The following is an 18,613-nucleotide window of genomic DNA, read 5'->3' on the forward strand; positions in this document are numbered from 1 at the left end:
ACTTTTGTGGGTCTAGTTCTGGGGTTTCTGTTCTATTCCATTGGTCTTTGTGTCTGTTTTTGTGCCAATACCATGCTGTCTTGATGATTACAGCTTTGTAGTAGAGGCTAAAGTCTGGGATTGTGATGCCTCCTGCTTTGGTCTTTTTCTTCAAAATTACTTTGGCTATTCAGGGCTTTTTGTGGTTCCATACAAATTTTAGGATTGCTTGCTCTAGCTTTGAGAAGAATGCTGGTGCAATTTTGATTGGGATTGCATTGAATGTGTAGATAGCTTTGGGTAGTGCTGACATTTTAACAATATTTATTCTTCCAACCCATGAGCATGGAATGTTTTTCCATTTCTTTATATCTTCTTCAGTTTCCTTCATAAGCTTTCTATAGTTTTCAGCATACAGATCTTTTACATCTTTGGTTAGATTTATTCCTAGGTATTTCATGCTTCTTGGTGCAATTGTGAATGGGGTCAGTTTCTTCTTTTTTTTTTTTTTTAATTTTTTTTTTTTTTAACGTTTATTTATTTTGGAGACAGAGAGAGACAGAGCATGAACGGGGGAGGGGCAGAGAGAGAGGGAGACACAGAATCGGAAGCAGGCTCCAGGCTCTGAGCCATCAGCCCAGAGCCCGACGTGGGGCTCGAACTCACTGACCGCGAGATCGTGACCTGAGCTGAAGTTGGACGCTCAACCGACTGAGCCACCCAGGCGCCCCTGGGATCAGTTTCTTTATTTGTCTTTCTGTTGCTTCATTATTAGTGTATAAGAATGCAGCTGATTTCTGTACATTGATTTTGTATCCTGCAACTTTGCTGAATTCATGTATCAGTTCTAGCAGACTTCTGGTGGAGTCTATCCGATTTTCCGTGTATAATATCATGTCATCTGCAAAAAGTGAAAGCTTCATCTTTGCCAATTTTGATGCCTTTGATTTCCTTTTGTTGTGTGATTGCTGATGCTAGAACTTCCAACACTATGTTAAACAACAGCGGTGAGAGTGGACATCCCTGTCGTGTTCCTGATCTCAGGGAAAAAGCTCTCAGTTTTTCCCCATTGAGGATGACGTTAGCTGTGGGCTTTTCATAAATGGCTTTTATGATGTTTAAGTATGTTTGTATTTTTTTAAAAAACATTTATTTAGTTTTGAGAGACAGAGAGAGAATGTGTGTGTGGGACAGTGTGTGTGTGCTCACAGTGTGTGTGGGCAGAGAAAAGGAAACCCAAAATCTGAAGCAGGTTCCAGGCTCTGAGCAAGCTGTCAGCACAGAGCCTGAAGCGGGGCTTGAACCCATCAACCATGAGATCATGACCTGAGCCACCCAGGTGCCCCTCATGAATTTTTTTTTTTTTTTTTTTTTTAAAGTAGGCTTCACAGCCAGCATGGAGTCCAAGGCAGCGTTTGAACTCATGACCCTTGAAATCAAGACGGGAGCTGAGATCAAGAGTCAGATGTTAACTGCCTGAGCCACTTAGGCACCCCTTTCATGGAGTTTTGAAGCAGAAATGATATTATCTTCATTTATACTTTTTTTTTCTTTCCTAGTTCGAGTATAACATGTACAACAATCCTAAGGGTATAGTGAGACAGATTTTTATAAGCTTCTGACACTCATTCTGAGGGTTTTGGTTATTATTATTATTATTTTTAAGTTTTCTTTATTTAAGTAATCTCTGCATCTACCGTGGGGCTTGAACTCATGACCCCGAGCTTAAGAGTGGCATGCTTTTTCGACTGAGGCAGCAAGGCACCCTGGTTTTGGTGATCTTTTACCAGAAGGTATCAACAGAGATTTCAGACCACAGCCAGGATATTTATTTTTCTTCAGATGGTCCTTACATGGTTTGTATACTAATATATTAAAGTTGTAATTGTCTCATTAGGCTGTCAGGAAAAAGACTCAAGTTCACGTGAACTAACAATGACCTATAGATGAAACCTGCTGCCTGATAGTGCCTGTAATGTGTATTTTGATATCAGAGGAGTTACAAAGTGAAAAAAAACTTTACTTCATCTGAAAATGATGAAATGTGTTAGATGGTGGCAGATTGTTTTCCTAAGAGGTTATATTAATTTATACTGTCACTAGGAAAGTAAAATATTTTGGCTGTTCTGTATTTTCATAAGCAGTTGATACTGTCAGACCTTTTTGTCAGTCTGGCACATGTGAAATAGTGGTACACTGTGCTTTTTTCTCCTTTTAACTTTTTCCAATGGAGTATAACACATAAAAGGCAAAAAAATCATTATGACTTATCACAAAGTAAAAAAAGATCCTTGTGACCATCACCAAGAAGTATAGCATTGCCAGCAATCCAGAAACTCTCCTTATGCACACCGATCCTGTCACCATCCCCCACCAACCATAACTAGTGCTTACTTCTTTCCCAGAGGTAATTGCTGTTCTGACAGCTAACACATAGATTAGTTCTGCTTGTTTTTGAACGTTGTATACCTGGAATCATGCAGTGGAGTGCCTTTGTGTCTGGTCTTCTTTTCAGCAATACGCTTATTACATTTATCCATGTTATCTGTAGCTAAGTGTAGCTTAATAATAAGATGGACAAAGCTATATATATTCTCATTCTTAGTATGTGTAAAACAGTGGTTCCTATTATTTGTGTGTGTTAGAGGCACACTTCTGTTTTTTATTGAGGGATTTGCAAATTATATTTGTTGCTGAAATATCTTTTTGTAATTCAGATATTCACATCTAAATTAATTAAAAAATATATGTAGGTCTGGTATTTGAATCTTTTTTCTGAATTATTTATTTTTATGGTATGTGATAGATTTCTGTGGTTCAGAAATAAAAAGTATAAAAAGGTAAAGTCTCCCACCTCTATTCCCAACTGTATGTGAGTAGTTAATATCCACCCCTAACATCTAACCCCTAACCCCTAACATCTCACTCTGCCTAGGAAACTGGTATTACTACTTTCTTGTGTGATCTTTCGGTGTGTCTTAATGAGTATAGATTTTTTTTAAGTTTATTTATTTATTTTGAGAGACAGAGCAAGCAGGGGAGGGGCAAAGAGACAGGGAGAGAGAGAATCCCAAGCAGCTTTGTGCTGTCAGCATGGAGCTAAATGTGGGGTTCAAACTCATGAACTATGGTATCATGACCTGAACTGAAACCAAGACTTGGATGCATAACCGACTGAGCCACCCAGGTGCCCCTGAATATAGATTTTTATTTCTTTCTATTTTTATTCCTCTACCAAAAGCACATTATAGTAACTACCCTGTACTTTATTGTTAATTTTTTGCTTAACATCTTGCATATTTTTATTTAAAAAAATTTTTAAGTTTATTTATTTTGAGAGAGAGAGTGAGTGGGAAAGGGGCAGAGAGAGAGGGAGAGAGAGACAATCCTAAGCAGGCTCTGCACTGTCAGCACAGAGCCTGACATGGGACTCAAACCCACGAACTGTGAGATTATGACCTGAGCCAAAACCAAGAGTCAAATGCTTAACTTACTGAGCCATTCAGAAGCCCGGAACATCTTGCATATTTTTATATCAGTCCTTTTTTATAAAGCTCTCGAGTGTTCGTTTTCCTTGCAATATAGTGTTCCATTGTGAAAATATATTATAGTTTATTCATTCTCTTTTGGGTTTATAGTTTTTGGCTATTTTTAGAGGTTTTTTTTTTTAATGTTTATTTTTGAGACACACATACACGCACACACACACACACACACACACACACACAGTGCAAGTGGGGAGGGGCAGAGAGAGGGAGACACAGAATCCAAAGCAGGCTCTGAGCTGTCAGCACAGACAGCTGATGTGGGGCTCAAACCCATGAACCCAGGCACCCCAGTTTTTGGCTATTTTGAATAATAATGCTGTGAACATTCTAGTAAATATCTTTTGGTGAAATGTGTGCACATTTCTTTTTGATGTATGTCTAGGGTGGAACCCCCTGTCATAGGTATGTGAATTTCCATTGCTCCACATCCTCAGCCTCCAGCTTAGGTAGGCTTAGTTTCTTTAAATTTTACCTATTTTGGTGGGTTCACAGTGTTATTTTATTGTGGTTTTAATTTTTATTCTCTAATGAGAATGTCCATTTTTTCCCTATGCTTATTGGCTATATTGTTTTTTTGAAAAACTTTATTTAAAAAATACCCAGAAAAAAATATATATAATCTCCATTTGTTAAACAGAAAGGAAGAAAAACAGACAAACTCCTGTACTAGCAGTCTTAATCTGGTCCTTTCTTGGGTAGTAGGTATCAAAGAATTGACCGTTCTAATTGTGTTTTGTAAAACAAAAACAAAAGTAGAGGAAATTCACGTTCCTTTGATGTAGGGCTAGGACTTTGTGGTAGTATATGAGGAATACTCTGAATTCAGTAGGAAGAGGAGGAAGAGGAGAGAGATGAATGTATATCATGAAGTGATTTTGAATTTACATGGCTTTTTGCTTGCTTATTTGTGGGTGGAGACTGGAAGGTTGAAATCATTGTTAAGTAGTTTAGCTGGCTCCTAAATTATAATATAACTAGCATGATTGAAGCATAGTGTTGATTTTGTTTTTGTAGAAAAGTACTTACTAAAATTTTTTAAGGGGCACCTGGGTGGCTCAGTTGGTTGGGCGTCCGGCTTCGGCTCAGGTCGTGATCTTGTGGTTCATGAGTTCAAGCCCCATGCCAGGCTCAGTGCTGACAGCTTGGGCCTAGAGCTTACTTTGGATTCTGTGTCTCCCTCTGTCTGCCCCTCCCCTGCTTGCCCTCTGTCTCTCGCCGTGTCTCAAAAATAAATAAACATTAAAATTTTTCTTTTATTTGTTATGAGAGAGAGCGTGCGCACACATGACCACGAATGGGGAGGGGCAGAGAGAGAAAGAGAGATTTCCAGGCACACTCTGCATGGACAGTGCAGAGCCCCACTTGGGGCTTGGACCCATGAACGATGAGATCATGACCTGAGCTGGAGTCATGAGTCAGCCACTTAACTGACTGAGCCACCCAGGCACCCCAAAAAGTATTTTTACTTGAACAAGACTAGAGATAGAATGTGTATAGGGGTTTTGGTTTGGTCATAGGCCATTCTTAGTGCTTAGGTAAGCTTTTGAAATCTACCCCTCCCACCTGTCTTTTTAAAGTTTAAGGGATATTTATTGTTTGTCCAGAATTTTTCCCTTTCTTTTCATAATAAAGTTGTGAGAGTGAATCTTCATGTGTAAGGTTATTAATAACATTATTTTTACCTAAAGCTTATTACTAGGAATTTTAATAATACATTTTATTGAATTGTGTGTTTGAATAAATCACAGTAATTTTGTTGACTGTTCAAGAAGAGTAAGCAGTATACTTACATTCATTATTAGCCTATATTGTGTCAAACTGGTTATTTAAAAAAATTTTTTTCTTAACGTTTATTCATTTTTGATAGAGACAGAGTACGAGTGGGGGTGGGGCAGAGAGAGAGGGAAGCACAGAGTCTGAAGCACACTCCAGGCTCTGAGCTGTCAGCACAGAGCCCAACACAGGGCTTGAACCCATGATCATGACCTGAGCCAAAGTCGGATGCTTAATCGACTGAGCCACCCACGTGTCCCTCAAATTTTTTTTTTTTTTTTTTTGGTGGCATTTGATACATATCTTTTTTCATATTTTCAAAAGACATCATTTTTTAGAGCAGTTTTAGGTCACAGTAGAATTGAGTAGAAAGTACAGAGAGTTCTCATATATCCCTGTCCCCACATGCATAGCCTCCCTACCAACATCCTGCACTAGCAAATTGGTTTATTGTTTTTGTTTTTTGCAAATTGCTTTTTTTTTTTTTTTTACTTAATTGATCCCTTACTTTTGGAAAAGTAAGCAGCTTGATATATTTTGACATTATTCTAAAGTTTTATAACATTCTTCTCATTTAAAAAAGAATCTTATGGACCTTAATTACAAAAACAAAGAAACCAAGAGTAGAATTCAATTACTTGCTTCCTAACAATTTTATTTTGAAGATACAAAATGAAAAAGATTTTCAACCTTTATAGCAACAATTCTGCTGTCCTTTGATTCCTACTAATTTTATGAAACTTTAAGATTTTTCTCCCTTTTAAATATTTAAATGTAAAATATTCTAATCAGATGCATGGAATTTGTATTAAAATTTTTGACTTGATGTATTGCTGACAAGATGTAAATAGTTCCAAGCTTTGTGCTCTAATCCAGTTTGAGTGGGCTTGCCCAGAAGTAAATTAAATGATGTGATTAGGATGCTACTATCAGTAAAGGTCATAAAGTCCTTTAAGATTTTATTAGTGAAGAATGGGACATAATGGCTGAGAGTAGAGGGTTGTGAGCTCACTGATCATTGGAAAGCACCCATGGTTTTGGACTCATGGGAAGGCAAAGCCATAAAACTTTGTGAAGACTATAGGATTTTCTCAATGAGACAGAAGCATCAACTTAAAAAAGATTGATAGTTGTAAACACATTAAAATTAATGTTCACCTAAAGACACCATAAAGAAAAGGAAAAGATAAACTAAACTTAGAAAACAATTATTGCAAACTTGGAAGAAAATAGTTGTCATGTATATAATAGAAAATTAGTGTCCTAAACAGGGCTACCTTCATGGGTATACAACCTGTTCAGTCACACAGGGCCTCACACTTATTTTAATACTAAACTATCACTGTTTTATAATTCATAATTTTTTAATAATGGCCCTGCTTTTTAATTTTGGAATGGGCCCTGCAAATTATGTAACTAATCCTGGTCCTGAATATATAAAGCCTACTAACTAATAAGAAAAAGGCAACCCAATAAAAATGGCCAAAAACTGTGAACAAAGGAATGCAGAAAGGAACATAGATACTTAATAAACATTTGAAGGGCGCCTGGGTGACTCAGTCAAACATCTGACTCTTGATTTCAGCTTAGGTCATGCATGATCTCATGTCTTCATGTGTTCGAGCCCCACTTCGGGCACTGTGCTGACAGCACAGAGCCTGCTTGGGAATCTCTCTCCTCTCTCTGCCTCTCCCCTCCTCATGCTGTCTGTCTCTCTCTCAAAGATAAAACAAAACAAAACAAAAAAACATTAAAACTTGTGAAAAGGTCTTACATCTCATCAAGTAATACAAACAAATCACAGTAAGGTTGTATATGTTCTGTACTGCCACCAATTAAGAAATCTCACTTTACCAGGTATTGGCAAGGATTGTGTCATCAATTTACATGCTGCTGGTGAGTTGGTAGAGTGAGTTGGAAGACAACTTGGTGTTTTGGTAAAGTTGGGAATTTGCATATCCTTTAACCCATCAATTCTACTTCTAGGTTTGAAGCATACCCTAAAGAAATTCTTGTTCATTTGCCTCTGGAGACCTGTGTAATAATGTTAATAAGAGCAAAAAAACTGTAAACCATTTAAATGCCTGAAAACAGAATGGATAAATATACTATAGCTATTTGTGTAGTGTAATACTATAGAGCAATTAAAAAGTAACATGGATAAAGCTTAGAAAAATATTTGAGTGACAGAATTCAAGTCCCTGAAAATTCCATACAGTATATGAATTTATCAAGCTGAAAAAGGGAGCCAGGGACACAAACCTAAACAAAACATTGTTAGGGATATATACATATGGGACAAAGTTATTTTTTAAAGCGTAATGGAATAATTATTCAAGAAAAAGGTGGGGATGAGAGGAGTATGTACATAGATGTGATGTTATTGCTCTTCTGTGGGATGGTGATTTACGGTGTTCATCTTATGTTTGCTTGCATGCATCTTTCCATATATTTTGTGTATGTCAGATATTAAAGGAGAAAAGGGTAGAAATGAAATAAGCTATCTATAGTTGGCAGCTTATGGTGTAGATAGAGGGATAGGTTGAGAAGTAGAAAGAAAATTAGCATGTTACAGAAATAAGGTTTCAAGAAAGAGGTGATCTAAATGAGAAAACTTAGATAGTTGTATAGGATGTCCACTTAAGTCCCTTCTGTCTCTAATAGGATTTCATGTGTTTTTTATATTTTTCTCATATTTAAAAATACAGAGTTATAAGCAATCAAATGTCATATAAGATTTATTTTATTGTTTTTCTAAGTTTAGCCATTTTATTTTGAGAGAGAGAGCATGCGTGCAGGCATGCGTAAGTGGGGGAGGAACAGAGAGAGAAAGAGAGAGAGAGAGAGAGAGAGAGAGAGAGAGAAAGAGAGAGAGAGGCGGGGAGAGAGAATCCCAAGCAGTCTTTACACTGTCAGCACAAAGCCCATCTCAGGGCTCGAGCCCATGAACCTGGAGATCATAACCAGAGCTGAGCCACCCTGGCTCCCCTATTTTATCAATTCATTTTATTTTTTCATTTAAAAAAATCAATTTTTTTTAATGTTTCTTTATTTTTGAGAGAGAGAAAGTGCGAGCAGGGCAGGGGCAGAGAGAGAGGGTGACAGAATCTGAAGCAGGCTATGTGCTGACAGCAGAAAGCCCGACTTGGGGCCCGAACCCATAAGCCATGAGATCGTAACCTGAGCTGAAGTTGGACGCTTAACCAACTGAGCCACCCAGGTGCCCCATCTTCACTTTTATTTTTTTTTAAGTGGGCGGATTTCTTTTTGTTTTTTTTTTTTAATGTTTATTTATTAATTATTTTTTTAATGTTTGTTTTTGAGAGAGAGAGAGACAGCATGTGCAGGGAAAGGGCAGAGAGACAGAGAGAATCCCAAGCAGGCTCTGCACTAACAGCGCAGTTTGGGGTTACATCTCACAAACCGTGGAGTTAAGACCTGAGCCTAAGTCAGGAGTCAGACACTTAACTGACTGAGCCACCCAGGTGCCCCCAGATTTATTTTATTTTTAATTTAGCTAATTTAGGTGTTAATACCTTTTTTCTTCCCCCCTTTTTTGTAGCGTATCGTCTAATTTGAAAGTCTTCCATGAAAACTTCACTTTAAAAAAATAAGTAATGCCATCATCTGTTATCCTAAAAGACTGAAATGGGGGCTGTCAATTTGAGGTAAGTGTCTAAATTTGTATCTTTACTTACATTAGTTTTCCAAAAGTTAAATATAGAAGGAAAATATAAATATTGTTTAGATTCTAAATCTTTTAGTTAATCTCTATATTGGGGGGTGGGTAGAAATCCTAGACTTTGTGTTTTTTTTTCCCCCTAGTCTTTCTTTTAAAATAGTCTGATATTTAGGACTATGTTTACCCCATAGTTAATGGAGCTTCATGAAGGAGACAGGTGGGATCAGTGTTGTTGAAAGCTTTTCTAGAGAGGCTCATTGAAAACTGAAGTTTTTTTGGAGTTGGCATTTAGGTAACACTGCTGGACAGTAGGGACCATTTCAGGACAGTGTTTGTGGCTGAAAATAAGCTTGCAGTAGAATGAAGAGTGAAGAGGAGGCGATAAAGTGAATATTTCAGCTCTAACTCATTTATTAAGTCAACATGTAGTGTGTATTTAGGATGTGGTGGTCATTTTCCTAAGTACTGGAATTATAGTTAGTGTGACCATATATTCTGATGTAAGCCTCTTGTAGATCAATTAATACCTGTATTTTTTATCTCCATGACTTATTTATTTGAGAGAGAAAGAGAACATGCAAGTGGGGGAGGGGGCAGAAGGAGAGAGAGGAAGAATCTTAAGCAGGCTCTACACTCAACATGGAGGCTGAAGCAGGGCTTAGTCCCACAACCCTGGGATCATGACCTGAGCTGAAATCAAGTTGGATGCTCCGGGAGCCTGTGTGGCTCAGTCAGTTAAGCATCCAACTTTGGCTCAGGTCATGATCTCACAGTTCATGAGTTCAAGCCCCATGTTGGGCTCTCTGCTGTCAGTGTGGAGCCTGCTTTGGATCATCTGTCTCCCTCTCTTTCTGCCCCTCCCCTGCTCTCTCTGTCTCTCAAAAATAAAATAAACATTTAAAAAAAAGGGGCGCCTGGGTGGCTCAGTCAGTTAATCATTCGACTCTTGGTTTTGGCTCAGGTCATGGTCTCACGGTTCGTGGGTTCGAACTCTGCATTGGGCTCTGCTCTGGCATTTTGGAGCCTGCTGGGGATTCTCTCTCCCTTTCTCTTAACCTCTCCCCCTTGCATGAGCACGTGCACGTGGAATGTGTCCGCGCTCTCTCTCCCTCTCTCAAAATGAATAAACATTAAAAGAAAGAGAAGGTTTAATGTTTATTTATTTATTTTGAGAGAGGGAGAGAAAATCCCAACCAGGCTCCGCACTGTCAGCGCAGTCATGTCCTGAACTGAAATCAAGACTTAGATGCTTAACAGACTGAGCTAGACAGGTGCCCCAAGAGATTTGTATTCTAGTTAAATTTTAATGAGAGAGCCTCACAGGAATTAAAATTTTGGAGGCTTAAAAAGAATGTGTTAGGGGCACCTGGGTGGCTCAGTCAGTTAAGCGACCAACTTCAGCTCAGGTCCTGATCTCGCGGTTTGTGAATTCAAGCCCCGCGTCGGGCTCTGTGCTGAAAGCTCAGAGCCTGGAGCCTGTTTCAGATTCTGTGTCTCCCTGTCTCTCTGCCCCTCCCTCCCTCTCTCTCTCTCTCTCTCTCTCTCTCTCTCTGTCTCTCTCAAAAATAAACAAACAACAAAAAAGAATGTGTTGCCAGAAACTTATGGTTACTGTGTCTGTATAACTTGCTTACGATAACAAATGTACTAAGTACTTTTGCTTGGCTCAGGAGAAAGCTATGTGTTTTGATTAGTAGGCAGGAATAACTATGATTTCCCAGGATAGGACAAGATGATTAAATGAGCTAGAATGATTTTTTTATTTAATGTTTATTTATTTTTTTTTTTGAGAGAGAGAGAGGGAGAGACAGCACAAACAGAGATAGGGACACAGAGAGAGGGGGACAGAGGATTTGAAGCAGGCTTTGTGCTGAGAGCAGAGAACCTGATGCAGGGCTCCAACTCACGAACTGTGAGGCCATGACCTGAGCCAAAGTCAGACGCTTAACTCACTCATCCACCCAGGCGCCCCTAGAATGATTTTTACCCCCCAAAGAGTATACTTGTTAACCTTTGAGATTGGAAATTTTGTAAGGATGTAGAGAAGTTTTCATCTTGCTGTTGACTAACACATTGTCTGTGTAACAGTTCAGAAAAGATATTCTGTGTTCAGATGCATAAATAGACCAATAAGAATTATTAAGGGCAAAGAATATCGATGGGATTATAGCTCCTGCAGAGGTTTTTTCAAACTTTGCACCTTGATTGTAATTGTCATTAAGATTTGAAATTCTTTTTAATATTTAATTTATTGTCAAATTGGTTTCCATACAACACCCAGTGCTCATCCCAACAGGTGCCCTCCTCAGTGCCCATCACCCACTTTCCCCTCCCTCCCACCTTGCCCTCCCATCAACTCTCAGTTTATTCTCAGTCTTTAAGAGTCTCTTATGGTTTGGCTCTCTCCCTCTCTAAATTTTTTTTTTTCCTTCCCCTCCCCCATGGTCTTCTGTTTAGTTTCTCAGGATCCACATAAGAGTGAAAACATATGGTATCTTTCTCTGTATGACTTATTTCACTTAGCATAACACACTCCAGTTCCATCCATGTTGCTAAGATTTGAGAATTTTGAAATAGATCATAGTCATTGTCTTCACTATTATAATTATGCCTTTTGTTGGTAAATGACATGTTTTAATTTCAAAAAGCTTACTTTAGAAGCTTCTTACCATGTTACATGAACACTGAATAAACTGAGTGTTTTAAACTTGTGTTCTGGTCTTTACTAGGTCCCCTTCTCCAGTTCTTGTCTTTGCCTCAGGGTTCTTTTTCTTCAATGTGTATTGAGTGTTTACGCAGTTAGAAAAAATGTTCATAAAGATCATATTGTTGAGTGCCTACTGTTTCTGGTCCTTTGATAACATGGGTTTTGCTTTTACTCAGAGAATAACTGTGGTCAGATTGTCATATAGTCTACCATAGACAGTAAGGATATTGTGAAGGAAATTCTGGCTATCTGTGTAGCATGACCTTTCAAAACTGTTTTCTTTGCTGCAAGCATCTCACTTAGCCTTTTGACTGCCACATGACAGAGGAAGTAGTATATAAGGGCAGAATAAATGGCTGCCTTGTTGATCTCAATACAGTTTTCCAATATAAGAGCATGCTAAATAGTCACATATGTTATTAAATAACATTGTTTCATTTATGTGGAAGATTAACAAGTCTTATGCATAATACATAGGATACATTTTAAGTATAATTTTGTAAAAATTTGTAAGTTAAAGTTGAAATAGAAAATAAATTTATGTTACTTTTAAAAAGAATGTTACTTTGGGGTACATAGGTGGTGGCTCAGTTGGTTAAGCATCCAACTTTGGCTCAGGTCATGATCTCATGATTTGTAAGTTTGAGCCCCACGTCGGGCTCTGTGCTGACAGCTCAGAGCCCAGAACCTGCTTCCGATTCTGTGCCTCCCTCTCTTTCTCTGTCTCTACCTGCTCACGTGCTTGCGTGCTCTCTCTCTCAAAAATAAATAAACATAAAAACATTAAAAAAAAGGGTGTTAATTTTTTATTTAAAGTTTTAAGAACTATTAATGATTTGAAATCATTATATACAGCCCATGATGACAAATTCACTATTTTAGTGGGCATATATTTCTTTTTAAACTTAAAAAAATTTTTTTTTAAATGTTTATTTTGGGAGAGAGAGTACAAGCAGGGGAGGGGCAGAGAGAGACAGACACAGAATCCAAAGCAGGCTCCAGGCTCTGAACCAGTAGCATAGAGCCCAATGTGGGGCTTGAACTCAGGAACTGTGAGATCATGATCTGAGCCAAAGTCAGTTGCTTAACTGACTGAGCCACTGTAGCGCCCCAGTGGGCAGATATTTTTAAAGCAACTTTGGAGGTACCTTTCTGCTGTTCTTGAGTAGTCAGGAGAGTCTTCTTTAAAACTGTGAAGCGGCTAGGGCACCTGGGTGGTTCAGTTGGTTAAGTGTGCAACTTTGGCTCAGGTCATGATCTCATGATTCATGGGTTTGAGCCCTGCATCAGGTGCTCTGCTGTCAGCACAGAGCCCGCTTCAGATGCTGTCTCTCTCTCTGCCTCTCATTCATTCCCTCTCAAAAATAAACATTAAAAAAGAAAAAACTGTAATGGGGCTATAAAATTGTTGAATTACTATGTTGAATATCTGAAACTAATATAACATTGTATGTCAACTATGTTTCTTTTTTATTTCAATTTTTTTTTTTAGTGTTTATTTATTTTTGAGAGAACGAGAGAGAGAAAGCATGAGCGGGAAGGGGCAGAGAGAGAGGGAGACACAGAATCTGAAGCAGGCTTTAGGCTCCGAGGTGTCAGCATAGAGCCTGATGCGGGGCTTGAACTCACAAACCACAAGATCATGACCTTAGCCGAAGTCAGATGCTTAACCGACTGAGCCACCCAGGCGCTCCAGTGTCAACTTATTTCAATTTAAAACAAAAGAAGGGGCTCCTGGGTGGCTCAGTCGGTTAAGCTTCCGACTTCAGTTCAGGTCATGACCTCATGGTTTGTGGGTTCAAGTCCAGCATCAGGCTCTGTGCTCATAGCTCAGTCTGGAACCTGCTCTGGATTCTGTGTCTCCCTCTCTCTCTGCGTCTCCCCTGCTCAGGCTCTGTCTCTGTCTCTCTGTCTCTCTCAAAAATAAATAAACATTAAAACAAAACAGAATGCTGTGAAAGGGCCTAGGGGACGTGAATAAGCACCAGCGTGATTTTAAACTTTAATTTTATTTTCAGCTAGTAGCTGAGCTTTATACTGTTTGTATTTATTTATTCATCATTGAGCAGATAGTTACTGATGTCTTGTATCAGGCACTGTACAGAACCTGAAAGATAAAAGATCCTGTCCCTTTTGTACAGGAACTCACTATCTAGATATTAACAAGGGTAATAGGAATAAACTTTAGCAGGATCAAAACTCCTTGCCCTAGCTGCTAATTTCAGTTCCCTCCCAGAATCTAGATAAAGGTTATAAGGGGAAGCAGTAAGGACATGAGGATGGTCAGGATTCTTTGGTTGGAGCAGTGCTGGTGGACAGGCAACTGCAGGTGAGAGGAAAAATGTGGAACTTGGCATGAAGGTCACAGAGCAGAATGGGAAATGGGTTCCCATCAAATGGACTCTTCATGCCTGGTGCTGCCTAGGAGGTTTACATATGTTATTGCTCTTAATCCATTAAAAAAAAGTGAAATTTAGCATATATACAGAAGAGCACATAAAACCTTAAGTTTAGAATTTAAAGAACAATAGAAAAATAAAACTTCTGCATGATAGGCAGGCCAGTTCTATGTGCGTTACTCTATTGTTTTTTTTCTTCCTCTCCCTAAACTACTCTTAGCTGAATTTTTTGTTGCTTCCTTGTTTTTCTGTGGCCGTACCATCTACATTTATATCTTTGACCAATACTTTGTATTTATACTTGAGTAAATGAAATCATATTGTGCATATTCTTTTTTTTCCTAACATTGTTTACAGGGTCCATTCATAGTTATGTGTGTAGCTATATTTTCTTAATTTTCCATTTTGTTGAAATATTCAGTAGAACTTACTGATCCATTCTATTAATATACATTTAGGTTGTGTCTAGTTTTCAGATAGTATGAAAAATTCGACATTTAACATTCAGGTACATGTGACATCATAGATTAAGAGTTTTTTCAAGGCTGTATACCTAGTAATGGAATTTTTGGTGCCAGACTCTTTGGAAGAGGTTGATTCAATGTATTCTCCCACCAGCAGTGATCTGTGAAATGGTATCTCCTTGTGGTTTTGTTTTTTTTTAATTGAAATGACTTTTTTTTAAGTTTATTTATTTTTGAGAGAGAGAGAGAGATCACACATGCACAAGCAGAGGAAGTGGCAGAGAGAGAGGAGAAAGAATCCCAAGCAGGCTCTGTGCTCTCAGCAAGAGCCCCACATGGGGCTTGATCTCACAAACTGTGAGATCATGACCTGAGCCAAAATCCGGAGTCAGAGGGCTAACTAACTGAGCCACCCAGGCGCCCCCCTTGTGATTTTAATTTATGTTGCCTTGGTGACTAATGAGGCTGAATATTTTTCCACCATGTGTTTATGGGTTTTTCTGGCTGCTGTGAAATTTGTATTTAATTATTTTGCCCATTTTTCTATGATTTTTGATTTATATAATTTTTGTATATTTTCACACTAAATTTTATAAGAATTGTTTATTTGATCATTTTAAAATTTTAATTCCAGTATAATTTTCATGTAATGTTATACTAGTTTCAGGTGTACAATATAGTGATTGAACAGTTCTGTACAATACCTAGTGATCATTATAGTAAATATACTGTTAATGCCCTTCACCTATTTTATCCACATCCCACCCACCTATTTTTTTACAGTTTATTTTGAGAAAGAGTGAGAGAGAGCTCAAGAATGGGAGGGTCAGAGAAAGAGGGGGAGAGAGAGAATCCTAAGCGGGCTTTGCACTGCCAGCCTGAGCCTGAGGCGGGGCTTGAACTCATGAACTGTGAGATCATTACCTGAGCCAAAATCAAGAGTTGGATGCTTAACTGACTGAGCTACCCAGGTGCCCCTCACCCACCTATTTTATTCACTTGTTCAACATTCTTCATTGAATCTTTTTCTGTTTTTTTTTTTTTTTATTGTTTATTTTTATTTTTGAGAGAGAGAGACACACACACAGTGTGAGTGGGGAAGGGAGAGAGAGAGAGAGGAAGACACAGAATCTGAAACAGGCTCCAGGCCTTGAGCTGTCAGCACAGACCCCGGCATGGGGCCCGAACCCACAAACTGCAAGATCATGACCTGAGCTGAAGTTGGACACTTAACTGATTGAGCCGCCTAGGCACTCCTGTTATTTTATTTTTATTATTTATTTATTTATTTATATATCAAGAACACCTTAACATGGCCTACCTCTCTAGTATCATCCTGCTTCTGTTTTCTGCTTCTCTGTGTCCCTCATAGCTGTCTTTGAACTCCTCAGATGATTAAGGCTTCTTAGGTCTTTGCATATGTTCTTTCTCAACTTTGCTTAGCTAACTTCCTCTCTTCCTTCTAGCATGTGTTAAAAAATCCCCTTCCCTTTGCACTCTTTTGTATATATGCCTCAAATTCACATACTTTGTGTGTCTAAACTTATTAAAAATATAGTAATTCTATTCAGATGACTAGTCAGGAGGAGAAATAAGGCTGTCAATATGTTCATTTCTATCAGGGAATTAAAAATGCATTGTGCAGGGGCACCTGGGTGGCTCAGTCGGTTAAGTGTCCCACTTCAGCTCGGGTCATGATCTTACAGTCCATGAGTTCGAGCCCTGTGTTGAGAGCTTGGAGCCTGGAGCCTGCTTCGGATTCTTTAAAAAAAAAAAAAAAAAAATTTTTAAGTTTATTTATTTTTGACAGAGACAGAGTGCGAGCATGACCTGGGGAAGGGGCAGAGAGAGAGGGAGACACAGAATCTGAAGCAGGCTCCAGGCTCCAGGCTGTCAGCACAGAGCCTGCCGCGGAGCTTGAACTCACGAACTGTGTGAGATCACGACCTGGACGCTTAACCCACTGAGCCACCCAGGCGCCCCCTGCTTTGGATTCTTAAAGCTTTCTTTAATTTCAGTGTTTTAGCCAATATATTTTAAATTCCTTGAGAGTATCTCCTCAGTTTCCAGATGGTGTCATTTTGGAAACTGGGAAATAAATGAACCTCTAATAGTAGCTTTTACTTGAAAAAATGATCAAGAGGAAAAGTATAGTTTGGTTTTAAGAGCTGCATTCAGTGAGGAAACATTTTTGTTTAGCTTTTGTGTTAGTGGTATGAAATTGATAATAATGACATTTTCTAGTTTATTTCTTCTCTTAGTAAGTCATTTGTGACAGTAAATGATGTGGGTGGTATGAATGAATAAAATTGAAAATCACATTCCACAACAAAGCAGTATTTTAAATGGTGTATTAAGAAGATGAGAGACAAAAATAATGCTGTTTTAACACCAACAAATTGGACAACCCAGAAGAAATGGATCAGTTCTTAGAAACATATATTTGATCAAATCTGAATCATGAAGTAGAAAATCTGGACAGATTACTGATAAGGAAATTGAATCAGTAACTGAAAATTTTGCAACAAACAACAGTCCAGGACCAGATGGCTTCAGTGGTGAATTCTACCAAACATTTAAAGAAGAATTAATACCAACCTTCTCAAACTTCTTTCAAAAAACAGAGGAGGAGCAAATTCTTCTAAACTCATTTTATGAGGCCAGCATTACACTGATAGCAAAACCAGACAAGGACCCACAAGAAAAGAAAATTATAGACCAATATTCCTGATGAATAATAGGTGCAAAAATCCTCAACAAAATATTAGTAAACTGAATTCAGCAATACATTAAAAGAATCATACACTGTGATCAATTAGAATTTATTCTGGGGATGCAAAGATGGTTCAAGATCCATAAATCAGTGATATATGTCACATTAACAAAATAAAGGTTTAGAAACCATGTTATCATCTCAATAGATACAGAAAAAGCATTTGACAAAATTTGACATCCATTTATGATAAAAATTCTCAACAGAGTACAGAGAAAAACATAAGTCAACTAATAATAAAGGCCATGTATGACCAGCCACAGCTAACATCATACTCAGTAGTGAAAATGTGAAGAATTTTCCTGTAAGATCAAGGAACAAGCAAAGGATGCCTGCTCTCACCCCTTTTATTGAACATATTATTGGAAGACCTAGCCAGAGCAGTTAGGCAAGGACAAGAAATAAAAGGCCTGCAAATCGGAAAGGAATTAAAATTGTCACTCTTAGCAGATGAAGAAATGAAGATAAGATGTAGAAAACCCTAAAGACTTCATCAAAAAGCTGTTAGAAGTAATAAATTCAGTAAAGTTGGCAAATACAAAATAAATTCAGTAAAGTTGGCAAATACAAAAATCAGTCTACAAAAATCTGCAAAATTCTATATTCTACTGACAGACTATTAGAGAAATTAAAACAGTCCCATTTACAATTGCAACGAAAAGAATAAGATATCTAGGAATAAATATGACAAAGGAGATGAAAGACCTGCACACATAAAACTACAGGACATTGATGAAATAAAGAAGACATACTGAACAGAATAATAGCTTGTGTTCCTGGATTGGAAAAAATAATGTTGTAAAAATGTCCATACAACTCAAAGCAATCTACAGATTCAGTGCAATCCCTATTATAATTCTAGTTTTGTTTTGTTTTTGTTTTTGTTTTTACAGAAAAACAAAAACTTTTGTTTTTGTTTTTGTTTTTTACAGAAATAGAATAAACAATCCTAAATATGGAACCACAGAAGATCCTGAGTAGGCAAAGTAATCATGAGAAAGAACAAGGCTAGAGACATCCCACTTCCTCATTTCAAAATATATTACAAAGTTATAGTAATCAAAACAGTGTGATACTGTTATAAAACAGACATGTAGATCAATGGAACAGAATAGAGAGCTCAGGAATAAAGCCATGCATACATGTTTAATTAATTTATGACAAAGGAGCCAAGAAAATGCAGTGGAGGTAAGGACGATCCCTTCAATAAAAGGTGCTGGAAAAGCTGGACAACCACATACAAAGGAATGGCATTGAATCCATCTTGCACCACACACAAAAATTAATA

General features: G+C 38.0%; 1 protein-coding gene across 8 annotated transcripts in view; it reads left to right on the forward strand.

Moving 5' to 3' along the window:
- PIK3CB (phosphatidylinositol-4,5-bisphosphate 3-kinase catalytic subunit beta) overlaps nucleotides 1-18,613 on the forward strand; it is a 171,086-nt gene that overhangs the window by 35,132 nt on the left and 117,341 nt on the right. For 5 of the 8 annotated variants that reach the window (XM_049628744.1, XM_049628747.1, XM_049628748.1 and 2 more), the window contains one exon: nucleotides 8,863-8,968. The gene's annotated coding sequence lies outside the window, so the exon portion shown is untranslated. Of the gene's footprint in view, nucleotides 1-566; nucleotides 7,197-8,862; nucleotides 8,969-18,613 lie in introns of those variants that run through there. The other 3 variants (XM_049628746.1, XM_049628743.1, XM_049628749.1) reach the window with 3 other exon arrangements.

The sequence above is a fragment of the Panthera uncia genome, chromosome C2, assembly GCF_023721935.1.
Source record: "Panthera uncia isolate 11264 chromosome C2, Puncia_PCG_1.0, whole genome shotgun sequence".
Classification (NCBI taxonomy): domain Eukaryota; kingdom Metazoa; phylum Chordata; class Mammalia; order Carnivora; family Felidae; genus Panthera; species Panthera uncia.